The 24,270-nt window shown below is 36.0% G+C and overlaps 1 protein-coding gene and 1 long non-coding RNA gene across 2 annotated transcripts in view; both read left to right on the forward strand.

Moving 5' to 3' along the window:
• LOC113106275 (microtubule-associated protein 1A-like) overlaps nt 1–24,270 on the forward strand; it is a 1,143,919-nt gene that overhangs the window by 567,552 nt on the left and 552,097 nt on the right.
• On the forward strand, nt 17,741–19,995 carry LOC113106295 (uncharacterized). The gene is made up of 3 exons (XR_003292467.1): nt 17,741–17,810; nt 18,720–18,774; nt 19,429–19,995. It is a non-coding gene; the product is annotated as an uncharacterized LOC113106295 (long non-coding RNA).

Here is a 24,270-nt window from a genome sequence, read left to right on the forward strand (position 1 = left end):
TGTAAAATGAGGATACTGTCAAAATAATGTCATAAATAGACTTTCTTTATCAATTAACTTTAATTAACTAAAATAAATCAACATTGGTGTGACCATCCCTTTTAAAACCTTGGCAATGAAAAAAAGAACACCTTAAGAAGATGAAAAGACACCTTAAAGAATCTCTCTCTCTCTCTCTCTCTCTCTCACACACACACACACACACACTCACTCAGTCATCAGTTAATATAATATTTTGTTATGTGCAAACGAAAGTAAACTCTCAATACCCAAGAAGGCTCACAGTTTCCTCATTTAATCTTTGTATTCCTCCCCTTCTCTTGTTTTCTGACTCTATACTCGTCTCCACACTACACGACTCCACAGCAGCCACCACTTTTGTCATGTTAATGTATCGCCGTGTGACGACAGGCGAATAGGATTTACTCTACCGGCTCCTCTGCCGGAATGAAATTGCAGTCTCATAAAACCTACTTTTAAAGGCATTGTGAGAGAGCGCTGAGGGCAGTATATTAAACTGCAGCGGATTAGATTAAGAGTAAGAGAGGGGTGGACGTGGGTTATGGACAAAACGATAGAAGAGATGAAGGGAGCTGTGGCATCCTGCGCATCTGGAGTGATTGAAAGTCCATTGATGGTGGTTTCCGATTTGGTTGTAATGTGATGCCATAAATGAGGGTAAATGAGAAGGGCTGATGAAGACCGGAGGTGTGTGATGCGAGTATTTGCAGAGCACAGAAATATAATTTACATTTTTAACAAAAAACTTGCTACCAAAGCGAAAGTGCTGTGCATATTTCATACTAATCTGATATTAGTAATCATAACCATTTCTCCATGTCTTTACCGTGGCAGAACATATGCAGATTAATGCATGTCAATGTCTGTGAATGTTTACCTTGTACATACAATTCAGACAACAAAACTATCTCACCTCAAGCTTTCCCCTCTGTGCTCCAAAGCCTATTTGCCGAGGCTCACAGTGGTCAGGAATCACTGTAAAAAAAAACGCCTTGAGTTGATTTAGAGCCCAAATCCCTCTCAATCATGTCACATTTTGCACTTATAGGGCCATTCAGGACTGATTCTCCACACCGCAGTCGCTCTCCCATACAGCGGACATTAGCGAGCAGAACCAGGCTTCTATTAGAGATCATTTAAAGGCCATTTTCCACGCACAGCCTCTTGGACAGGCGTTGACAGGGCACCTCAGCGAATCATTTCACAACCTCCACTAGCCCTTGGTCCCAAATCCTCGGCAAGCTATTTTATCATCTTAAAGCTAGCATTTCTGCCAAGGCTAAGCAGTGTTGTCACTTGCAGCAGCGTAAGCTAGTACTGAAAGCTGTTTTAAAGTACGTTAGGTGTAGAAATTCAAACTTGTGCGCAAGTGTAATTGGTTTTACTCAGCCGTCATGCCTTTAATTTTCTCATGCTTTGAAGGTCAGATTCGGTCACGGCAATGTGCCACCAGTTTCAACACTTAACGTTGGATTTTTCTTGAGATGGAAATATAAAGGGTTTTTGGTTTTAACTGTGCAGTGGAGTTCAATGCACCCATGCTGAGTTGTATTTGAGTTGTGTTGTCTTCAGCCAAAATTTTGCAAGGCAAAATAACTTGTTTGTGAAGAATGCGGCTTTCATACTAATCTACAAAGAACCCAATCAAACTTCAAAGCTGGATCAGTGCATTTTCGCTTTTGGATGAAAAAATTTTCAAATCTTGAATGGAGATCCAAACCCAGAAGTTTGGAATGTCATTTAAACATGCCCACCTATTCCTACCATAATACTTAGGGTATATAAACAGCAACTTACCTAATCCTTTTGACAATTCTTCCAGTGTCATCCCCACGCACATGCCGTGAAACTGTCTGCTATAGCAGGGCCTGCGATCTAAACCTCTGAGGATGAAGTACTCAACCCACCATGTCTCAAAACTCATTCTAGGGAGCCCACGCATGGTACGTACCTGACAACCCTGTTACGGGTCGGAGATGCTAGCGTGCTTGTGATTCTATGACATTCTTCGACATTGCTTCAGGTGCCTCTCCCCTGCACTCAAGAACACTTTACTACTTCTGCCCTTCAAACTCAGTCTCTTGCATCGCTGCTCACAGCAGGTGCTTCCTCGACTGAATCCCAATTCAGGACCTTCCGTTTCTCCTCGATCCAAGTCGACTACCAATGGACTTCTTCTTATGTCTCTGAAACTTGCTGTCAAGCTCCCAGTGTCCCACACACACTTCAGGTTAACTGTCCTCATGCGCTAGAGTCACCACCACCTCTTCTAATTGTATGCCTGCTCAAACTACAAGGTAAGTGAAGAATGAGCAGCAACAGTTTCACTCTCAAGTCAAGTTCCTTTTTTCAGCCTGCAGAGGCCTGCTGTAAGCTACTGCATGTGGCACCTAGTGTGTTTCAATATATTCGAGCTCAACTGTTGCCACACTAACTCTATGTAAGTGACAAAAAGTGCATCTGAAACTTTAGGCATATTTCCAGCAATATGGCCTGGTTCATTTAAGGGAACTTCAAGCCCCCATCTTTCTTTGTAAATATACAATATTATAATATATTACTACTAGTTAAGATCAGTTTTCATAAAGACCTTAACACTCATCATTTCTGAATAGTAGTTAAAGACACTGAATATAAAGTGGAACCAAAATATCAAAATCAAATTGGGTTCCACTTTATTTTGATAGTTCACTTAGACATTCTACAAACCATAAGTAACTTTGCAACTAAATGTCAACTGATTCTCAGCAACTAGATGTCTACTAACTCTCAGAGCAGACAGTTTAGGTTTAGGGTCCATCAAATTAAAGTGTTAGAAGATATTAAGCAGACAGTCCACTTCAATGACTGCTAGTTGACATGCAGTGGTAAAGTTACTGACCAGTTTCCAGTGGACAAATTTCTCTCGTTTCAAAATCATTTAATTATTCACAAATGCAGCAGACCAGGACCACTAGTTTCCAGCTACACAGCAAGACGATTCCAGCTGTGGTATACTCAAACTATGTACACTGTGTAAATTGAAATACAGGTGAAAATGCAGGTGAAATATCAGGCAGAAGAATGACACAACAGACCTTATGCAATCTGCACATTGCGTAAACACACAGCATACACAAAATAATTTGATGCAATATAAAAGAACATTCAGTGTTTGCATGATATATGGGTGATGTAAGGTCCAATATGATGTAAACAAGGCAAACAAGTGTCCTTCTCCCTCCAAGCTTTATTACATATCTCATATATCTTGTGTATCTTTAATGTCCTCCCCACATGGAGTTTTTTCAAAGACTAAACTACCACAAACATTAAGGGATTTGCTGAATGAGGGTATGCAGAGGTTTTGATCCTTATTGCCTTTGTGTCTATTGCAGAGTACATCAATCCATTAATCATTTTTGACAAATATACCTCTGAGTAGGGACATTTTTTCCAGTGTCATTGGTAATGAGATTTTTTTCTTTTTTTTTAAATAAGTAAGTGTCAGTATACAGTCCAAGATTTCTTATTCTTATTCACTAAAGAAACATTACTTTCTGTACCTTTAAATATACATTTCATGAGGTACATAGGCACAATTTAATAAATTAATTTAATAATTGCGTTCATTTTTTAAATAGTTTTGTTGCGTTGTTGGTTAAATAGACTACTTAAACCTCTTGGCAACCATATACTCCTACTGATATTTTTCAAAGTGTGATTTCAGCTGGCACAGTGTTTCTCCTCATGCATGACTTGTGTGACAACATCAGGGAACAGCAGGAGATTGGTTCACATGCAGAGGACAAATGACAGCCCTTTCGTATCTGTACAAGGCTAAACACAGCTCTGAAGTGACAGGGTTGGGAAGCCATTTTAAAAGCTCTTGCTCTCTAAAGTCCCTTCAGTTCACTCAAGATACACGTCACAGTAGGCAACAGTAGAGGACAAAATATGATGAGGACAAACTTAAAACGAGCCTGACTTCCCTCATGTTGACGGGTAATGCAGTATTAGCAAAGGACAATTTCTGATGATGAAGTTCATATGTGCGGCAGGTTCAAAGCCCTCTGTGAAAACTTCTCAGTCTTTTGAGGTGCTAACTTAAACCTTACGCTGCAATTTTTGACGTTTCTAAACTCTGTGACAACGTATGACATGCAGCAAAGACACCTATCCTCTCGTCTTCCCTTCATTCTCTACTTCGTTCAGTCATGATTTCCCATTTTCTGACTTTAGCTCGTGTTCTCACTTTATCACACTTTTGTCCTCTCTCTTACTTTTGAAAATGTAATTTTTCTTAGTTAGTTTGGCTTTGGTTAGCTCTAACTTTCTCTCTTTCTCCCCATGTCTTTCTTTAGTCTTCTCTCCCAATTCACTCTCCCACATTTCATGCATCATTTCCCTGTCTAATTGTAGCTGGCTGAAACCCTTCCGCACACTCCAGGAGTGTCTTTTCCTTTTCAGCCAGCACTATTCAATTAACCGTGTCTAGCACAACGCTGTGGTTCAAGGCTGAAAGTTTCTTGTACTTTGTGACCCACCCAAACCACATGACATTGCTAACTTTAACAATAGCCCACCATTAAGAAGTCACAGTTAAGAAACAGTCCAGTAGCTTTTGTCTTGAACTACAATATAATATCGGAATAATACTTGTGTATTATTGTGTATTGTGTAATAATGTACTGGGATGATTTATTATGTGTGATTTTATATATATATAGTCATGAAAATAAAGAAAACTCTTTGAATGAGAAGGTGTGTCCAAACTTTTGGTCTGTACTGTATATATATATATATATATAACATATTCCTCTTAAATATATACATGCATGTGTTTGTATTTTATATAGCTATACATAATAAACATACATAGTACACACTCATATTTTATGTAAAGAAAATACAAACAAACAAACAAACAAACAGGTAGCCTCATACAGTGTTTGTAAAATTTCTATACAAAACAAGAACGACACCTCTATTTAGAATTAAGTATTTCAGTAAGAATCACTCTTTTCAACTCTGTCCTGAACTTTATATCTGGTGGCAGGCTTCACTCTGAAGAGTTCAGATTGATCTACAGGAAAATCTCACTGAGGTTTGAACCCCCGAAAGCCTAAGCAATTGCCAGACATTTTAATATTCACAGTTATATATATACCAATTAGAGTAACACTGTACTGTGGATAATATTGAACAATCTGAGCAACATGAGCTGGATAGATGATATATCTCCATGGGTGAACAGTTAAGTGATCATGTATCTGCAGATTATGGCAAGCGTGAGTATGGATGATCTTATATATCTTATTAATTGTAGTAGGAGGAGTTATGATCAGCTCAGCGTCAGCTGATTCTGCAATCACGCAGTGGTCTACCTGAACTAAGTTTGAGGGCCATTTGTTACATTGTATCCATTTATATTAGCATTCCACACACATCATGGTGACACACAAATAACATTACTGAAAAGACATGCGCTCACCACGACACATAACCAAAAGAGAACAACAAACGTGACAGCACTAGTGCAAATAATGTATATGCAAAAACAGTGAGTAATGAGGTAATCTGCTTGATTTGTTCATGCTGCAGTGCATGCTGGGAACATTTAGCATCCTGCGGAAACCACAGAATTGAACGGGTGGGGGTTGTGCTGCAGTCATAATCAAGGAAAAAGGCATGCTTCATGCTAAAAAGGTTGCCAACCCTTGATTTAGAGCGTTCACATAGAAAAACTAAATTCTTGCTAGTCGACTACTTTTCTGGGTGACTTGTTGAGTAGTAAAAATGAGCTGTCGTGCAGGAGGAGGGAGGGTGGGAGTGAATGAGGAAATGAGGGAGAGCTCAGAAATTATGGTACAGAGTTAAAAAAAAAAAAAAAAAAAATCAGGGGGATGCAAAAACACAGATTATTCCCCTTCCCAAACTCATCAGTGTACCACTGCCTCACACAGCAGGATTTAACACACAAGCACACACACACGGCACTGAGATACCCAATGTAATTATCAGCTACTTAATGATCACTGCACATCAACAGAGGCTCCATCCATTCATTACAAGTGCTGCTGGAGCCCCCCCACCAGGCTCTGGAGACATCTTATCTCAGCACAGACCACTCCATGGGCCTAATTGAACCCTATTAACAAAACAAAAGTGTACCGGCTGCTGCGATTACTCCACAAACTGCAAAGATGGAGGACGCGTTACTTATATATATATGCACTTTCAATCCCTCACGGGCTCATGACATTAAGGCTTCTGTTGTGTACAGTGGAAAGATAAAGCAGGGAAAGTGGATTTTGAGGTTTTGAAAGGATCAACTCAAAATAGGAAATGTTTTCCCACTTAGAGGAAGGGTGTATAGATATTTGTATGAATTAGGCGTCCATCTTGATTACCATCTTTAATTACAATTTAATTAGTTTTTAGAAAGATATGAAAAAAAAATACTCAGCTCATATGGACTTACTAGTTTAGTGATGGCTATCTATCTATCTATCTATCTATCTATCTATCTATCTATCTATCTATCTATCTATCTATCTATCTATCTATCTATCTATCTATCTATCTATCTATCTATCTATCTATCTATCTATCTATCTATCTATCAAAACAAAACAAAACAAAACAAAACAAAACAAACTAAAAACCTTCAAATAAATGCAGCCTGGTTAGCAAATACATATTTTATTGAATAAATTGTTAAACAAACAAATAAATAAATAAAAGGGCCAAATGTATTGAGTAGTCTCACTCAAACTAATATAATCTGTCCTTTTACAGTATGACTGCAGAGAAAAAAAAAAGGATGAAAGTAAAAAGAGATAGCTTCTCTTCTCTCCATAGGATGCAGTGATCTGTTTGACAAGTACCATCATGCCTGTTAGATGGTGATGCCATTTCTTCTGTTTCTTTACTCCCCTCCCCTTCTCTGTGCTGTCTATCTCCCTCTCTAATAAATTCATCCCAGCATTTCACTCTGCTCTTTGACCTGACCCTGAGTAGATCTCTCTTGCCTCATGCTGAGGGAATCAGCAGTACTCTTAAGTGGCCCAGCAGGCACTTGACGATTTGCCCTTATGGCAGGCACACAATGTCTCTTGCCTAAAACTACCAGGCGCAGGAGATTGTGAAGAAGACTTCATTCTTTCTTTAGAGTCAGATGAAAGTATTCTGTGGCACTGTGAATCCCTGTAATGTTTCAAATAATCCAATATATTTAAACCTAACATTTACGAACAAAGAAAACTTTAAAATCTAACTTTTTTATTTAGTTTTTTTTTTTTTTTCGGAGGAAAAACTCACAATTTCCCCATACAGAATAAAGCACCTAAACCTAAACCTAACCCTAAATTTGTGAATATATTTCAAAATATGATGTGATTTTAAAGTCATTGCTAATTCTATATTTAGGAAACAGTTCAGTAAATGCTGGAACATCTTTAATATCAACTTTGCAATACAATTTCAACCACACTCCCTGTACCAGATCTCACCAAACTTCCGAGAACCTAAAGGATCCCTGTTTCAAGACAACAAGCCCTTCATCCTCTCAGTTCCCACCATGCCATCGAATACCTCTTCATCAGGCAGCTCCTTCCCTCCTTCCCTCCGCCACCCCTCTTCCTCTCTCCATGGCAGCTGAGATGAGGTAAAGCACCCCAGCTGACAGGTCTGAGCGATTGAAGTTTGAACAATAGCCGACCTCCTTGAGCATGGAGGCTGGAGCGAGGGAGAGCCGAGTACATTTTTAAAGAGCCGAAGACGGCTTGATTGATGTGCTCCCCATCCATTGCTCCTGCCTAGGAGCAAGTAATGGAGTTGTGTTTAACCCTGGTCTCCTGGGGAGGCTTTGAGGAGACATGTGGAGATGGCATTTGTCAAGAGCATAGAAGGCCCGGCTTAATCCATGGCTGCTGGGCTTTCACCAAAATAGCTTCAAACTTTTATGAAACAGAGTTCGCTTAAGACTTATTTATTGGTCAGTTTTTCAACAGTTCTTAGTCATAAGCAGTACAAGTAACAAGTAATCCATTCATAAAAAGAAAACTAAATATGTTAAAAAATTAAGTTATGTGTAATTAAATGGAGTGACCCAGGGTGAAAAGTATTGAACATACTTACTGAAATTTATTTGATACTTTGCACAAAAACCTTTGTTGGAAATGACAGCTTCAAGATGAATCCTGTATGGAGTGTTAATATGGTGTTAATTTGGCCCATTCTTCTACACAAACAATCTTCAAATCTTAAAGGTTTGGTGGGCCTCTTCTATGAACTCTGATCTGTAGTTCTTTCCATAGATTTTCTGTCAGATTCAAGTCAGGTGATTGGCTGGGCCATTCTAGCAGCTTTACTTTTTTTCTCTGAAACCAATTGAGAGTTTCCTTGGCTGTGTTTGGGATCATTGTCTCGTTGGAATGCCCACCCTTGTTTCATCTTCATCATCCTTGTAGATGGTAGCAGATTTATATCAAGAATGTCTTAGTACATTATTCCATTCATCCTTTCTTCAGTTATATGAATTTTGCCAGTGCCACACCATGATGTTTTTGGGGTGATGTGCAGTACCATTTGACCTCAAAACACAGTGTTTATTATGGTATCCAAAGAGTTTCATTTTGGCATCATCTGACCAGACTATATTCTCCCAGTATTTCACAGGCTTGTCTAAATATTGTGCAGCAAACTTTAACAAGCTTCAACATACTTTTTCTTCAGCAATGGATTCTTGTGTGGTGAGCAGGCATACAGGCCACAGCGGTTGAGCGCATTACTTATTGTTTTCTTTTAAACAATTATACCTACTAGTACCTACTACTAATCAATACTTTTCCCGTGTCATTCTGCTTTATTACACAGAACTTAATTTCTGAACTTATTTGTTTTGTTTTCTTTGTACAGTATGTATGGATTACTTGGGTTGTTCTGCTGAAAATGTAATGTCAGCAGCACCTTTAGAAATATATGTACTGAGAAAAATTGTGATGTGTTCATTACTTATTTTCCCCACTGTATTTGTAATTTGGAGGTAAAAAAAAGAAAAAAATGGGTGCTTAGTGTTTAATTTTGCTGTAAAATATTGCCTGCAGCCTATTCTGTGTAACAAGGAAAGCAACACACCAAGCTATTAAAATGCCCCCCCCCCCCCTTTTTATTTTTTTATACATAACCTGGAATTACCACCTCATCAGTTTTACAAATACTTTTCAACACAACATGTTGTTTATCTTGCTGAAAAGGTCTGAGAAGCATATTTGAACAACACCCATCCATTAGCTGTTATTTCACTCATCCGTACTTGTTAAATTTATAGAGTTATGTGTGAAATACTCTAGTTAAGTGCAGCAGAGAGCAGGGGCCTATTAATCAAGAGCTGAACCATCTCTGTTTCCTTCCACAGTTTGAAAGTAATAGATGTTTATTCCTTTTGCTGGAATGTTTTGAAGGAACAAATGATGCAAATGGTAGTTCTCAGTAGGGGACTTTTTCTTGCTGACTGTTTGCAGTTGAAGTTAACTATTGTGCTGTTGATTTGGGCCCATTGCCCTCATCCACAACTGTTCTTTTGTGTTTTATATGTACAGTATCTGACATGACTGACACTGTAGAGCTGGCTACTAGCATCTCTGTCTGCCTCAGTGTACAGTGTTCTGAGAGAGAGAGAGAGATAGAGAGAGAGAGAAAACAGTAGAAGGAGATATACAGTAGGAAATCTTGTAAAAACAGTGATGTAATTCAAATAAAAAAAAAATAAAAAAAATAATTCAACCAGTGGTCATTTGAACATTATTTAGGAAAATGAGGACACAATAAAAACCTAAGGCCAAATTTAAACCATTTCAAATGTCCTTTGAGTGGTGCTAAAAGGTTAATGCTCTGCTGCATTTGAGAATAACATGCCACCTACAGTGAACCCTAACCTAAATAACAAAGCAAATGAGAGATACAAATACATTTGCTGAAACAACCATTTCATTATCTGATGCAAACATCAAAATGTATTTGTTTATAAATCATGCTGTACGCTTAAATGAATTTGAATTCATATTACAATATTGTGGAAGGAACTGTTCCAAAATAAGACTTAATTTTACTTTCTTTTTTTTATTTGTATTAATCTACCTGTAATCAGAATTTGTGTTTTACTGCCATTACTGATCATTTCAGATGAATTAATGCAATTAATTGTACGTATAGGCAAGTTTTTAAAGTTTTACAAAAATTAGGTAGGCAGTTTTTCCAATGAGCTTATGCTGAACTGTTTTATTTCAGTGAACAGTCAGTCAATCAGTCAGTCAATGATGATACTGGCCTCTTACAATATTCAGAAACTGTCTTTAAGCACATGTATAAGCCAAAACACACTGAGCTCTTGTTGTATTATCTCAGTTCTATCTCAGTATTATTATATACTTGACAGTGCCCATTTATTCTTTGCATCCCATTATGCACATTATGCCAGCTGTGCTGGCTGTCACTGGCTTATGACTAATGCTACTCACACACATCACTGTGCGATATATATATATATATATATATATATATATATATATATATATATATATATATATATATATATATATATATATATATATACTAGGTATATTTAAAGTTAGGATTGGCAGTGTTATTAGAACCGTTTAAGTGATTTTAAGTACTTTTTTTTTGTTGTTACAAACATATCTACATAAACAGCTGCACAACAACAAACACATAGTAGTGGTGTTTAGTTATTAAATGATTCAGTGTTTTCTCTATTTCTTTTTTAACAGATCAATTGATTTCATCATAAAAGTTTTGGTGTTGGTTAAATGAATAATTCAGTGTGCCCAACTCATAAAGACATGAAGTTTAATTTCCCAGTTAATCAGGACTGATTTAATAATTCAAATGACTTACTCATAACAGTTACTTGTTTCGCCGCCTAATGGCATAACAATGTAACTTGCAAAAAGAAAAGGTGTATTATGCAGGATATGCAATACATATTTGTATATTGATTATTATGTACATTTTACATATTACATACAATGCAACTGTTCAGACAATAGTGGTTGAAGACTTTCTCAACAATGTGTTTTTTTTTTTTTTTTGAAAGACAGGTAAGAGCTTGAAGAGAACTAAAAAACGAAGGAACTAAGACATATATGATAGAACTTCAGGTTGATGAAATAAGAGGCAGGTTCTGAGTGGCAGACAAGTAGAGAGGAACAAAGATGTGTAGAAACATGCAAGAAAAGGAAATAAAGGGAAATGGAAGCAGAGCAGGTGGCCTGAATGTTCAAAGTCACTGCTAATAAAATCTTCAGTTCAGCTCAGGACAGCTTCCGATTGGCTATGTCGCAGACTCAAAGGCCACAGTCATGTAAATCTATTTCGAATTTTATATTTTTTATATATATATATTTAAGAATCACTGTGATGACTGAATGACGCACTCAAAGTTGTAAGCAGTGTAAGTATCCAAGACCCTTCAACAAACAGACTACTATCTGGATGTTTTGGTTTTAAAAGTGTCCTTAATTAATGTAATTCACCTCACATTAATATCAGGTGTCTTTACAGAGCTTGCGTACGCGGCAGCACTTCATTAGAGAGAATATGCAGTTGCCGATGCCTTTGAAGTGACTTCACAAGAGTAGGTCAGATAGTGGTGTTTAATGAAGTATGCCAAATGATTGCAGAAAGCACGTAAAGTTAGGGTTTCTTTTGACATTAAACTTAACAAGGAGCTCACAATTCCTTTGATGCGACAAACCTTTTTCTGGACAGAGATTTGGTATTTTGTTGAACTAGGCTTATCATGAAAACAGAAGCCAATATTATGAGAAGATACATATGATATGATCCGACAGTCTATCAATATGCAGTCTGATGGTTGGTTGCAATGTTATAGCAGTAGCTACAGTAAATAAGTTGACAGTATATGGTAAAAGCTGCTTGTTTCCTTAAGCTATGTAAGATCTTTTCATTTCTTACTGATACTGTCATATGTAAATATGTCTACCGTACAACAATTTTCTTTACATGATTGACATATAAATGTGTTTTTGTTTATGGTATAGAGTTTAACAATACTAGATGAGATACACTGCTAATTGAGTGCTGCAAATAGTCCCATAATGTACCTCATTTACTAGCGCCGACTGAAACGTCCCAAGTATTTCTTGATGGCACATGCTAATAGGTTTCTCAAAGAGAGTATGTTCTAAGAGAAAGAGAGAAGCCTAATTAATTTCCAGATTCTGGCTTTGATGTTGTTATTGGCCTCCAAACTTCATTAGACGAGCAGGTTTGTCAGTGGAGAGTTAAGGAGAGTCCCTGGTTGATGTGGGCTTTGCTCCTGAAATGCCGGACTAATTTTAGACTTCTTTTTCTGTGGCTGCAGTGGCTTTTTCCACATGTACCTTGAGAAATTTCAATGTATAAAAATAGAAGGAAACTGTTTAAGTAATGCTGATAGAAATACCATGTTAGTACGTGTCCTTCCGAACCCAATTGACATTTCACAAACAAATATGCCAGCGGCCATATGGAATCCATGCTTCTGCTCCTATACTTTTTATTATTCTTATTTCAGGCTAAAATGAAATTATCTCGTTTGCCTTCACATTTCTGACATCTCATTACTTTGAGCGATTCATATTGAGGCAGAGAAACTTTTGGTGATCATTTATTTACCTCCAGAGCGGAAACCAATTAAGTTGACTGGAGGCAATAAATGCCTCTGAGCTGAACTGTAAATCTGTGAATGTGTCTTCTTGTCATGAACACGTCTCACTAAGTGTTTGACCCTTCTTACAGTGCTTGCCCTTTAACAAGCAAGGTTACTTCCATATTAAGTTATTGATATTTATTATGCTGAAAATCATGTAGAGTCAAGGCAGATTGATCGCTAATGAGAGTTAGGGCTAAGGGGGACATAATCAGAATTTTATTTGCTTACGATTAGAGGAGACCCGGGCCTGTTAATTACAGATGAAAGCATTGTGCTCTGCTTGTGAAATATGACAAAATGTAAGGTCTGTATCATAAAGCCTCCATTATCGCATATTTGATATATCTCTCCTATATAGCAAACATAAAGCTTTTAATCCTAACTGTAATCACCTCTGAATAATTATCTTTTTCAAGATAATGAATGGCTAGGAGAAAACAGAAGTGTAAAGAAAGAAATATATGGCCCCACTTTATAATAAGTGCCCTTAACTACTATGTACTTTTATTTTAATTAATAATTTTATACAATGCACTTATTGTGTAGATACATGATTTTACATTGTAGTTTTATCTGAAAATACATAATTAATGTAATGTAATTCATTGTAAGGTTGTGATATGGTTAGGCTTAAGGGGTAGAGGTAGTGTCACCAGTGTAATTACAGTGTATAGATACTGTTGACCATACTTCTACCCCCTGAACCTAATCATATTCACCAAAACTGTCTCTAACCTTACCCATATCCCACCTCAATAGCAGCAAATGTTGAGCAATTCAACATGAACAAAAAAGGTACATTGTATCCAACAGCTCATTATTTTATTATTAAGTACACAGTATTTAAAGACACCTAATATAAAGTGGGACCAAACACACTTTTGTGAAAAAGAAGTGCACTTAATTGTATTGTTTGTCATGCATTTGTAGTATGCATAAAATTGAAATAAATGAATAAATCCATATTAATTTCAGAATTAATAATAGTAACTAAAGTTTATGACTGTTTCTTACACATAAGTCCAAAAAATACAAATAAAAATAAATAAATAAAAAAAGTAAAAAGTGCATTTTGCAATAATATAAAAATATTACAGTTTGGTTAAACTTTATTTTAAGGTGTCCTTGTAACAATGTAATAATACTATTAATTAGGTACAGTACATGTACTTACTATATGGTTATAGTTAGGATGAGGGTTCGGCTTAAGGTTACTTGCATGTAACTATGCATAATTTATTGTTATTATAATAGTGTCACGGGTGAGGTGTATAATGAGGGCATGAAGAAGATGAAGTCAAATTGTATTAATAATTCACATATAGGGTATCCACAGAAGCAGGCAGGTTACACACACACCACACAACATTCACATTCAATACCAGACGAAGACAAACTGATCAGACTGGAAATAAAATAGGGAGGCAAATGAAGATTATTAATGGAACTCTGAACAGAATAACACAATCAAGGAAAAACTGTGTCACGGGCACATGAGGGAGAAAACACAACAAACAGTCCTGGGGTGTAACAAATAGTACGTAATGTAACTTGTAATAAGGACACCTTAAAATAAAGTCTTACTAAAATTTTTACATTTAAGCACATTTTAACTACATTATATTTTAATAATCTTCTTGTTCTCGTCAAGTACACTTATTGTTTGACTTACATATTAAAATGTGTGTAAAGCATTTGAGTGCAATTTTAACTGAGTATTTCATGTAAAGCTAATATATTGGAAATGTACAAAATAACAACTTCAGCATTACAAATACAATGTGTAATATATTTACACTCCAAGATGGCACAACAATGCCTACACTTTCTCCTCAGGCTGAAAAGAGCAAGTCTTCCTCCACCCATCCTCACCACATTCTACAGAGGAACCACAGAGAGAGTGCTGACCGGCTGCATCACTGTCTGGTACGGGAACTGTAGTGCAGCAGTCCACAAGACCCTCCAGCAGACAGTGAACACAGCTGCAAAGGACATCAGTCCCCCTCTTCTCTCTATCCTGGACATTTTCCTCACACAATGCTCCAGCAAAGCAAACAGTATTGTGAAGGACCCAACCCATCCCTCCCACAGTCTCTACCAGCTCTTACCATCAGGAAGATGATACCAGAGCATCAGAGCCTGCTCCGCCAGACTGCTCAACAGCTTTTTCTCCCAGGCTGTGAGAGCCCTGAACTCAAATCACCAAGCCCTCCTCTGAAACCATTTATATATAATATATATTTATATTCAAAATCTGTCAGTGGATTAGTTGTGTATAGGTACAGTGTTTATGTGTATCATTTGTATAGTTTGTATTTCTTTGTTTATGTATAGGCAAACACACACACACACACACACACACACACACACACACACATATATATATATATATATATATATATATATATATATATATATATATATATATATAAATAGCAATGTTCAGCTATTTGTATTTCATATACATTTAATGTATAATTCATTTTCATTAATTTGTGATTAACACGTAAGTGTATCTACAATATACTGTAAGTAGCGGCACTACTGCCCAACGCAGGTAGGATGAGGAGAACAGTGGGAGTTGGAAACTGCTGCATTTAGCAGTTTCAGAGGGTTAGGTGAGAGATTCAGAGCACTAATGAGTTTGTAGAGTAAACTGTTGGGAGTTCTTGAACTGATCTCTGAGGCGCTGGGACATGCTGACACTTTGTTTTGCCTTCTATCATTTCTTGCCTCCTATGCAACTCTGGATAATCTGGCTGCCGAAACTTGCTTAAAAATGATGACCATTATCCATGTGGTAAAATAATGACTGTTGGTGGAGTTATTATCAGATGCATATGTCATCTACAGTTGAAGACAGGTAAAGGCATTGTCAGATACATCTGCCAGTTAGTAATCTTGGAAAATAAGACCTTACTGCAAAAATGAAATAGTATTAACAAAAAGACCACTCTGTGAGTCACACTATGTATTTGTACTAGTTTGACTTTTGACAGACAATTACTTGACACACGCTTACACAGTAACTTTACTTCGGATACATAATTCAACCTCATTATGTTCATTTACATTTAGGCTGTCAGATTCTAAAACAAGCTGACAGAACCTGAGAGGAAACTTTAGTTGCGAACACTTTATGAAACAGCTCATCAAGGTGAATGCCAGGAATGCTGCATCAAACTTTGGGTGGAATCCACTAAGAATGATTTATGCCTACTGATAGCACTGTTTGCATTGTTTTAGTGCTCTATTCACTAAAGGAATTATGTAAATCAGGTAAACATACCCTCATTATTAGTGCTGACTGCATTTTGCACTGCACAATTATCCATTTTGCAGGCCAAATCTGAGTGCTTTGTTGTTTTCAAGGACACAGGTTAATACTTTACATACAACTTTACACACAAATCCAATAATTGCAAACACAAAATTCAAAATGCCCCACATTGGCATGTCCATGGACTGTCTGTGTGTGTTTTTCTCCCCACGTACTCCCCGTGACCCAGTTTGACCCATGTGCGATTGGTTTGGTTCAGATGTGTCTTGTTAATTACCTAGTTTAGTCCTGTATTTAAAGTGTTGTCTGCCCTAGTTTCCTTGTCCAGTGTTAAATGTCTCGATGTGCTACGTGTGTCTCCAGCCTGCCCTATGTTTCCTTGCATTTGGATTATTAAAGACTGTTGTTTATGATTATCCCTTGTCTCTGCATTCCTTGCTCCTCTCTGTAGCATTCGTGACATACATCTCTTGCAAAATGAAGCACTGCATTCAACATCTCACAAACATCTCAAAAGCAAACATTTGCAAACACCTTTGCCACAATATGAATTCCTGTTAGAATTTTGTGTGTTGCATAGAGAATTGTGTGTGTTTTGCAAAAAGTATTTTATGAAATTTGTCAAAAGCTGAGAATTAGCATATTTGCTGTGTGGTTCTGGTGCTGGGGTGTCAGGATTCAGAAATTGTGTGACAAGTAACGATTTTGTGTGTAAGCAGTTGAAAAAACTGTAAAGTGCTCAACATTAGAGATTGTTTCAAATCTGCTGCACAGTAATTGCAAAATTCAAATATGAGGCAAATTCAAATTCTACTGTAAAGCAGCTCTAATCGATTTAACCTAGTTCAATAACAGTGAATTAGGTTCTGCAAAAGTTACGTTATGAGTTAATTCTATTCAGCTATAAAACAGAAAAAAATGGTGTAATTATTACACAAAGGCTTTGTCCCAGTGTCAGAGCCATCAAATAAATATTATTTCTGAATATTAGGTGGGGTAAACCCAACTGAACAAGCCAAAGTAGACAAGGTAGAGTGTTTTTAATTTTTACATTTAAAGTTAATATATATATATATATATATATATATATATATATATATATATATATATATATATATATATATATATATATATATATTAATTGTACTAAATCACAACTTTATAATTGTGTAATAAAATATATATGTTTATATATATGACGTACAAGTTTAATGATATTAAAATATATGTTAATTTACCACAAATGCTTATCATTACATTTGCCAGAACTTTTTTGAAGACAACAGTAATTATATAATAATTCAATTATGACATTATTAATATGTGCTTAATTCCAAAGCACTATATAGTTCAGCTATATTGCAATTAGCATATAATTAAGTGTCAAAAAACATATGTTTGCACTAAAGGTGCTATTTAGGTAATACTGTAAGTACATTTCTTTAAAAGTTGCTAAAGTGTATTTATTTTTCACAAGGGATACGTTTCTAGGACTGTACAAGAATCACTCCACCACACTGAAAAAATGGCAATGGGCAGATTGTTCAATTTACACAAATGCATTTCGTATTTCCTACATGATTATTTTGTTTCTCATCTAAACATTTTAGTCTTGTGCCATTTATTTAATGCTGACGAATGTTCAACCTGTTAGAAATAATCATGTTTAAATTATATAAATTTGTTGTGTTTTCTCTGGAAACTCCGCCCCCTGCAAATAAGCAAAGGAAAAACAGTTCGCCATTTTCTCTCTTGCTTTGGATGCTTTGGATGCAACGCTAAAATTTGAAGGTAATTAACATTTTGAACTGAAATGCTATTGAGAATCAGTTTGTAGTCAGTTTTTAACGTATTTTCACTGAGGTAAACGTTTTTATGTAAGTTACCTTAACGTTTCTGATTTCATGGAAAGGCAAAAGTTAGTGCAAATGTTTAACAGTAACAATCGGTTAGGTTATCTTAGTGAACCGTTTGAACCAGTTCACCAAATCGAATTGAATCGTTTGAAACGGTCCGCGTCTCCAGTAAGCATTAATCCACAAATGATTTAAGCTGTTAAACTTTTTAATGTGGCTGACACTCCCTCTGAGTCAAAATAAAACAGTATCCCGGAGTAATTCATTTACTCAAACAGTACACTGACTGAACTGCTGTGAAGATGAACACCGAGCCGAGCCAGATAACGAACGAACACGCCCACTGCTGTAGCGCTTCTCGTTCTCGAGTCAAGAACCGGTTGCGTCAGTTGTCATATCACCAGTACACTGAACCAACTGAACTGAGAATCGTTCCTGTCAGACGCGTCTGATTTTAGGATCGATGAGCTGATGATACTGCGCATGCGTGTAATTTTACAAGAGGAGAAAATTAAATGTGTAAACTATCAAGACAAAACTTTTGCAAATGGTAATCTTCCAGGTCTATGGTGGTTAAAATTGCAAGTAATCCACAAATCAAATACTTGCTGTAAGCCTAGTCAGTACAAATCACGGATAGACTAAGATCTATTAAATACATTAACTACTGTTCACTAATGAAAGCTCATAGGAAGCCTTACTGTTACAATAATAATTTATCACTTTATTTTTTTTAAGTTAAGAAAAGGAAATGTGCTCAATTCTCTAAAATCATTAACTAACCTACCTCTGAAAAAATGTTATTGCTTTAAAACTAATGCATTTTTTTTCTTATATTTTAAAGATATGAGATTCACCTAGTCAAGTGCAATTTGACTTGCAAATGCTCTATAGAAGTGGTGAGTATTTTTGTCAATCTACTGCAAGTAAATTTGATTGCCTTTTTTCTGTTTTCAGTATTCCTCTCTATTAGGGCTGGGTAAAAAAATATTGATTTCTCGATTTTAATCAATTTTCATTTTTCTGAACCAATATCGATTCTTAAATCCCAGGAATCTATTAATCATCCTGTTTTCAGTTGATGAATGAATGGAACATTGTAGTGCACATCCCATCCAATAACTCACAATAATCTTTGTGCTTTGTTATTATTGATATGAAACAAAGTCTCAGATTTCAAATTACGTCCATTTTCTGACTAAATTCAAAAACATAAATACTGTTTTGGCGCTGTGGCGTGAGATCGCTCAGGCTCAGCTCGAGAAGCACATGATCTTCTCTTCCTCAATAATACCAGTTACAGCGTGAAATAAACATAAATGAGCATTAGGGCTGTCAACTAACATTCTACATTTTAATATATATTCAAAAAGGTGAAAATTAGAAACAAAGGTGAAAATTTGAACACTATAAAAGAATTGTGTAAAAGCAAAACCCAGTTAACCTTGAGATTATTAGTAGAACAAAATATATGGATATGAGAACATGTACAACTAATTAGTGCTGGGCGGTTGATCAAAAATGTATATACATTATTTTTTTTGTTTTTTTAGGATGCAGGATGATGATGAAGCCTTCATCCAAAAATCCACAGAGGAGACCACAGTGGGAATCTACATTCTCAAATTCCGTGACAGATCAGATGACATCGGGATTATTCTGGAAGGCCAGAACATCTTGCAAGGCTTGGACAACTTTGCGTTAGCTATGGCAATGCTTTTTGGTCTTATGTATGCCTTAAATCTCAACTACCCACCTGAAATGAAAAATACATTTGAGGTACTGCAGAAGATAGTCTTCTGTTTTTTAATAACTTCATACTGTTCGCTTACTTCTGTAGCACATACATAAAAATGAGTTGTACTCTTAAAAGAAATTTCTTAAAAGAAATTGACTTCTTATGATTTTAAAATTGAAAACAAAAATGTCAAGGTATGCTTTTGACAACTTGATATTGTTCACCTTTTCCTCTACACCTGTTTGACGGTGTATTTGTCTTAATGTTTGTTTTGTTGCAGTTACTGTATGAATGGTTATTACTGTTCACCTTTTCCACTACATGTTTGACTGTGCATTGTCTTTTACTTGAAGTGATGAATAAATGAAATGAGTAAAGTGATATGAGTACTGATGTGCTGTCATTGTTCATTGACATTTGTTTATGGAATCTTAGCTATTTTTAACTTCAGTCAGCTTATAGTATTCTAAAACTTATTCAGGTTAGTTTTATTTATTGAAACCTCAGCATATATGAATGCAAAATACAAAAATGTCATGTTAGTTTAACAAGCACAAATTATTTATCTTGAACATATATAAATCAAGTTTATTTAACGAACAAATGATGTATTTTTAACATATAAAAATGATGTTTGTTTAACAAGCACAAATTATGTATCTTTAACATATAAAAATCATGTTCCTTTAACAAGCACAAACTATGTATCTTTAACATATAAAAATAATTTCCGTTTAACAAGCAAAAAATATGTATTTTGAACCTTTATAAATTATGTTTATTTAAAAAACAAATTATGTATTTTTAACATCTAAAAATCATGTTCATTTAACAAGCAAAAATTATGTAGCTTTAACATGTGTAAATGATGTTGCGTAGACCTAACTTTATTATGTGCAACAGATGTACATATATTTTTTTTTTATGTTAATCTAACAGTTTTTTTTTCAGTGCACTGTGACCCAGGCAACTGAATAGGCTATTTAAACTGGCAAAAGTGTGTTCAGGTACATTGCACATCTAGGCTATACGGTTTTATCGCTCTTCTCCATCAATTTATCATCATCTAATGGATTATTGCTGCCATAATCAATAGAACATGTACACAAACCTCTATTATAATGAAGTTGTTTTTAATGCTTTCTGTAGGTGGTACCTGTAACTAATAGCACTGGGTATTGTGAATAAGATGCAATCTATAATGAGCCTAATTTAAATAGAAAGGGGGAGTGTTTACACTGAAAAAAAACAAACAAACAATTAATTTAAACATGGCTCAGCACTATGTCAGCACGTTTAAGGCCTGTCTAAAATGAATTGCAGGGAATAAGTGAAATACTGGAGGGTGAAGTCACTCTTTCTCCACTACAGTCTTTTAGTTCAAGACTATAATTGATTTAAATCTGTTGAAAGTGACAGCCCAAAAATCACAAATGTAAATGAATGCACAAACTTACTGTTTGTGCTGACTTAATCTTTGACACTCGCATTACTCTCGTTTATGTTTTAGCACTCTCTCTCTTTCTCCCATAAATAAATCACAAATCTCATCCATCTTTAATTAGCATCAAATCATGCAGAAATTTTCCAGCGATTAATTGACACAGATGACCAATCATGATTACGGCCTGCTTTCAAACTAAATGGAAGAGAGCTATTTCTGTTTGTGGCTCCAGTGCGTGTCTGACTCGCCGTACTGATGTTTATAGGTCTTGCCTTCGAATTAGTGGAGAATAAGAAGTGTGGGATTGTGACAAGTTTATCAAAAGTCTCTACTTATAAAAGCACTACTTTTCTGACCTCGCTATCAAGTTCTCTGGTTAACATAAGAGACAGCGTTGATAAATGTGGGAAGACACATTTATGCACTTACAGTATGTGGGAGTTTAAGCAGATATTTAAATTCATAGAAACTAGAAACAGAGGTAGAGAGGAAAAGAGACCCAGTCCTATATACCTGAGAGAAACTGAACAACAGAAGTGTGTAGGAGAGGTCAAGCCATTTAAAGGTGCAACTACTGGAGCCTGTTAATTATAATTCAGTTAAGGAGTTCTTTTTTTTCTTTTTCTGTGCCTTTGCAGTGCTGCTCTGACGCGACTCACTGAAGCACATCACCAGTGGGACTGCAGAGATGCTGTCTGTATGGCACCTGTGTTCCTGTCAACCTATGTGCTTGTATTAGAATGTTGCTGTCATATATTTGCATCATAATTGCCTGCGATGCTGCATTAATCTGGCTTGAATGTGAGGGATGGCATTATTATAAGAGTATATTTATGTGCATATATTTATGTGTTTGTGTGAATTACGGAGGGACCGACAGACAGAGAGAAGTTGCTTGAAATGCAAGTCCTTAGGTCTTCGGACCTCAGGGGATGAAGCAATATTTTTATTAATGAATTTTTTTTAATGAAATGGATTTTCAATTAATAAAAATAGTTGGATAAAAAAAATAAACATATTACTTAAACTACACAAAATTAAATTTGAATGATTTCAAAACAAAGTGTACCTCAAGTCAGATTACTCATTAGGTTCCTTCATCTGCCATTCTTCTAGGTTCAGAAGAGTCAGAGACTTTATAATCCATAGATAGACATACAGACATATATACAGATAGATAGATAGATAGATAGATAGATAGATAGATAGATAGATAGATAGATAGATAGATAGATAGATAGATGATAGATAGATAGATAGACAGACAGAAAAAAAACAATACAATTATGAACGTTTTTAGATTATGATAACCATTGTGTGATTGTATATGTATATACGTTTAAATTCCTGATTTCCCATTATGAGCAGAGATATAATGTGTTTATTTATCTTTGACTTTCATTGAACTCTTAGATTGCATGTCACTTGTGAACAAAACTGACGCTTTAGAAATACTTGGAAGATTATCATGCTCAAGTAAGCAGTTCCATTGTTCACACACGCAAACACGCACGCACAAGCACACACACACGCACACACACATACACACACACACACACACACACACACACACACACACACACACACACACACACACACACACACACACACACACACACACACACACACACAGTTGTACCCCCAGGGACAGTTCCTGCAGACAGCAGGGAGAGCTTGATCTCAGAGCTGCTCAAAGTGGCTGCACAAATCGAGCTTGGCACATCCAAGACTTAACATGTATGGTACACAGCAGCTATGGTTGTGTCCACAATCAAAATGTGTGATGAAACATTTAAAAGCTGCTTCCTCTAACCTTTGCAAGACTGACAATTTATTTAGTAGGCTGTTTAAAATTCTGCAAAGCAACTGCAGGAGTCCAGATGCTTAATAAAAGCGGTGCAGGTGGAGGAGTGTGTCTGAGGGCATTTCCTGTAGCAGAGGAAGGAGAACACCATTATGTATCACTACCTTTGAGGGGACGTATCCCTCCATGGTAAAAATACTGTTCTTGTTTTATTTTAGATTTTAATTAGACAACTCCAAAGTGGCCAACCTAGTCTCATATACATGCCTCTACATTTTACAAAAAACACCAAAACTATATCTATACATATAATTCACTGCAGTTTTGAGCTGCTATGTTATGACCATGCTTTTAACATTGCACATGATTTGTAAAGTAAAAAATTATTTGCATCACATAACCAGCTCTATATGTATGGCTTTTCTTTACACTGTAAACTTGCTCGGTATCTCACCTGGTCAGACCTGGATTAACGAATGGGCCTACAGGGCATGTGCACCACCACGGCATAATCCGGTCCTGCACATGATTCAGCATTTGCACACTTGAGTCCTGTGAAACAGGAGACACTAAAACAGCTCAAAGAAATGTAGAAGCAAACTGAAATTGCGTGGTCAGAAAAGTATGCTTTTTTAATGTTTGCTTTTGTGAACACACTATCAGTTAGGTTTGTAGTAGAAAACAGTGTAGGTGGTACATTATTTTCAGATGTGATGGAGCACCTCTTAGTGCCATTCACCAGACATTTCCTTTCCAAACTGCCAGAATGTGCACAGCAACATTCCTCTATTTCAAATTTTTTTTTTTTTATAAAAATATATATTTTTTTTTTCCTCGCTCACTCACAGGACATTTCACTTTGAAAGAATCGTGTAACATGCAATACACAACGTACTATCTTAGCAAATAGCATGCATTTCTTATGTATTCTCTGCACTAGCATAATCAAACAAAATCATAAAAATAATGATTGTTTTCAAACTGGTTTCTCCAGCACACCTCTGTCAGCCATTGGTTAATCAACCATATAGTCTGGCTTCTTAATTTGTGTAAGTCAAGATGCTTAAACAATTAATGATATCACAAGGTCACAATGTTACAGTTTTCCAAGGAAATCAATCAATGTTTCCTTGATGTTATCTGTTTGTATTAAGCTGGGATAGGAAATAGGAACTAACAGTGGAAAACAACATCACATTTAGGGCCGTACAGTATTTTAAGAGCAGTATGTCTAACAGGGATAATTGACCCCAAAATGAACATTCTGTCATCGTTTACATACCCTCATTTTGTTTCAAATCTACATGATTTCTTTTCTTCTGTAAAACACAAAAAAATTATGTATTTTGATGTATATTTGTAACAAAATTGTTTTGTTTACCATTCACTTCCATTGTATGTACAACAAC

Source organism: Carassius auratus, chromosome 7 (genome assembly GCF_003368295.1).
Source record: "Carassius auratus strain Wakin chromosome 7, ASM336829v1, whole genome shotgun sequence".
Lineage (NCBI taxonomy): Eukaryota > Metazoa > Chordata > Actinopteri > Cypriniformes > Cyprinidae > Carassius > Carassius auratus.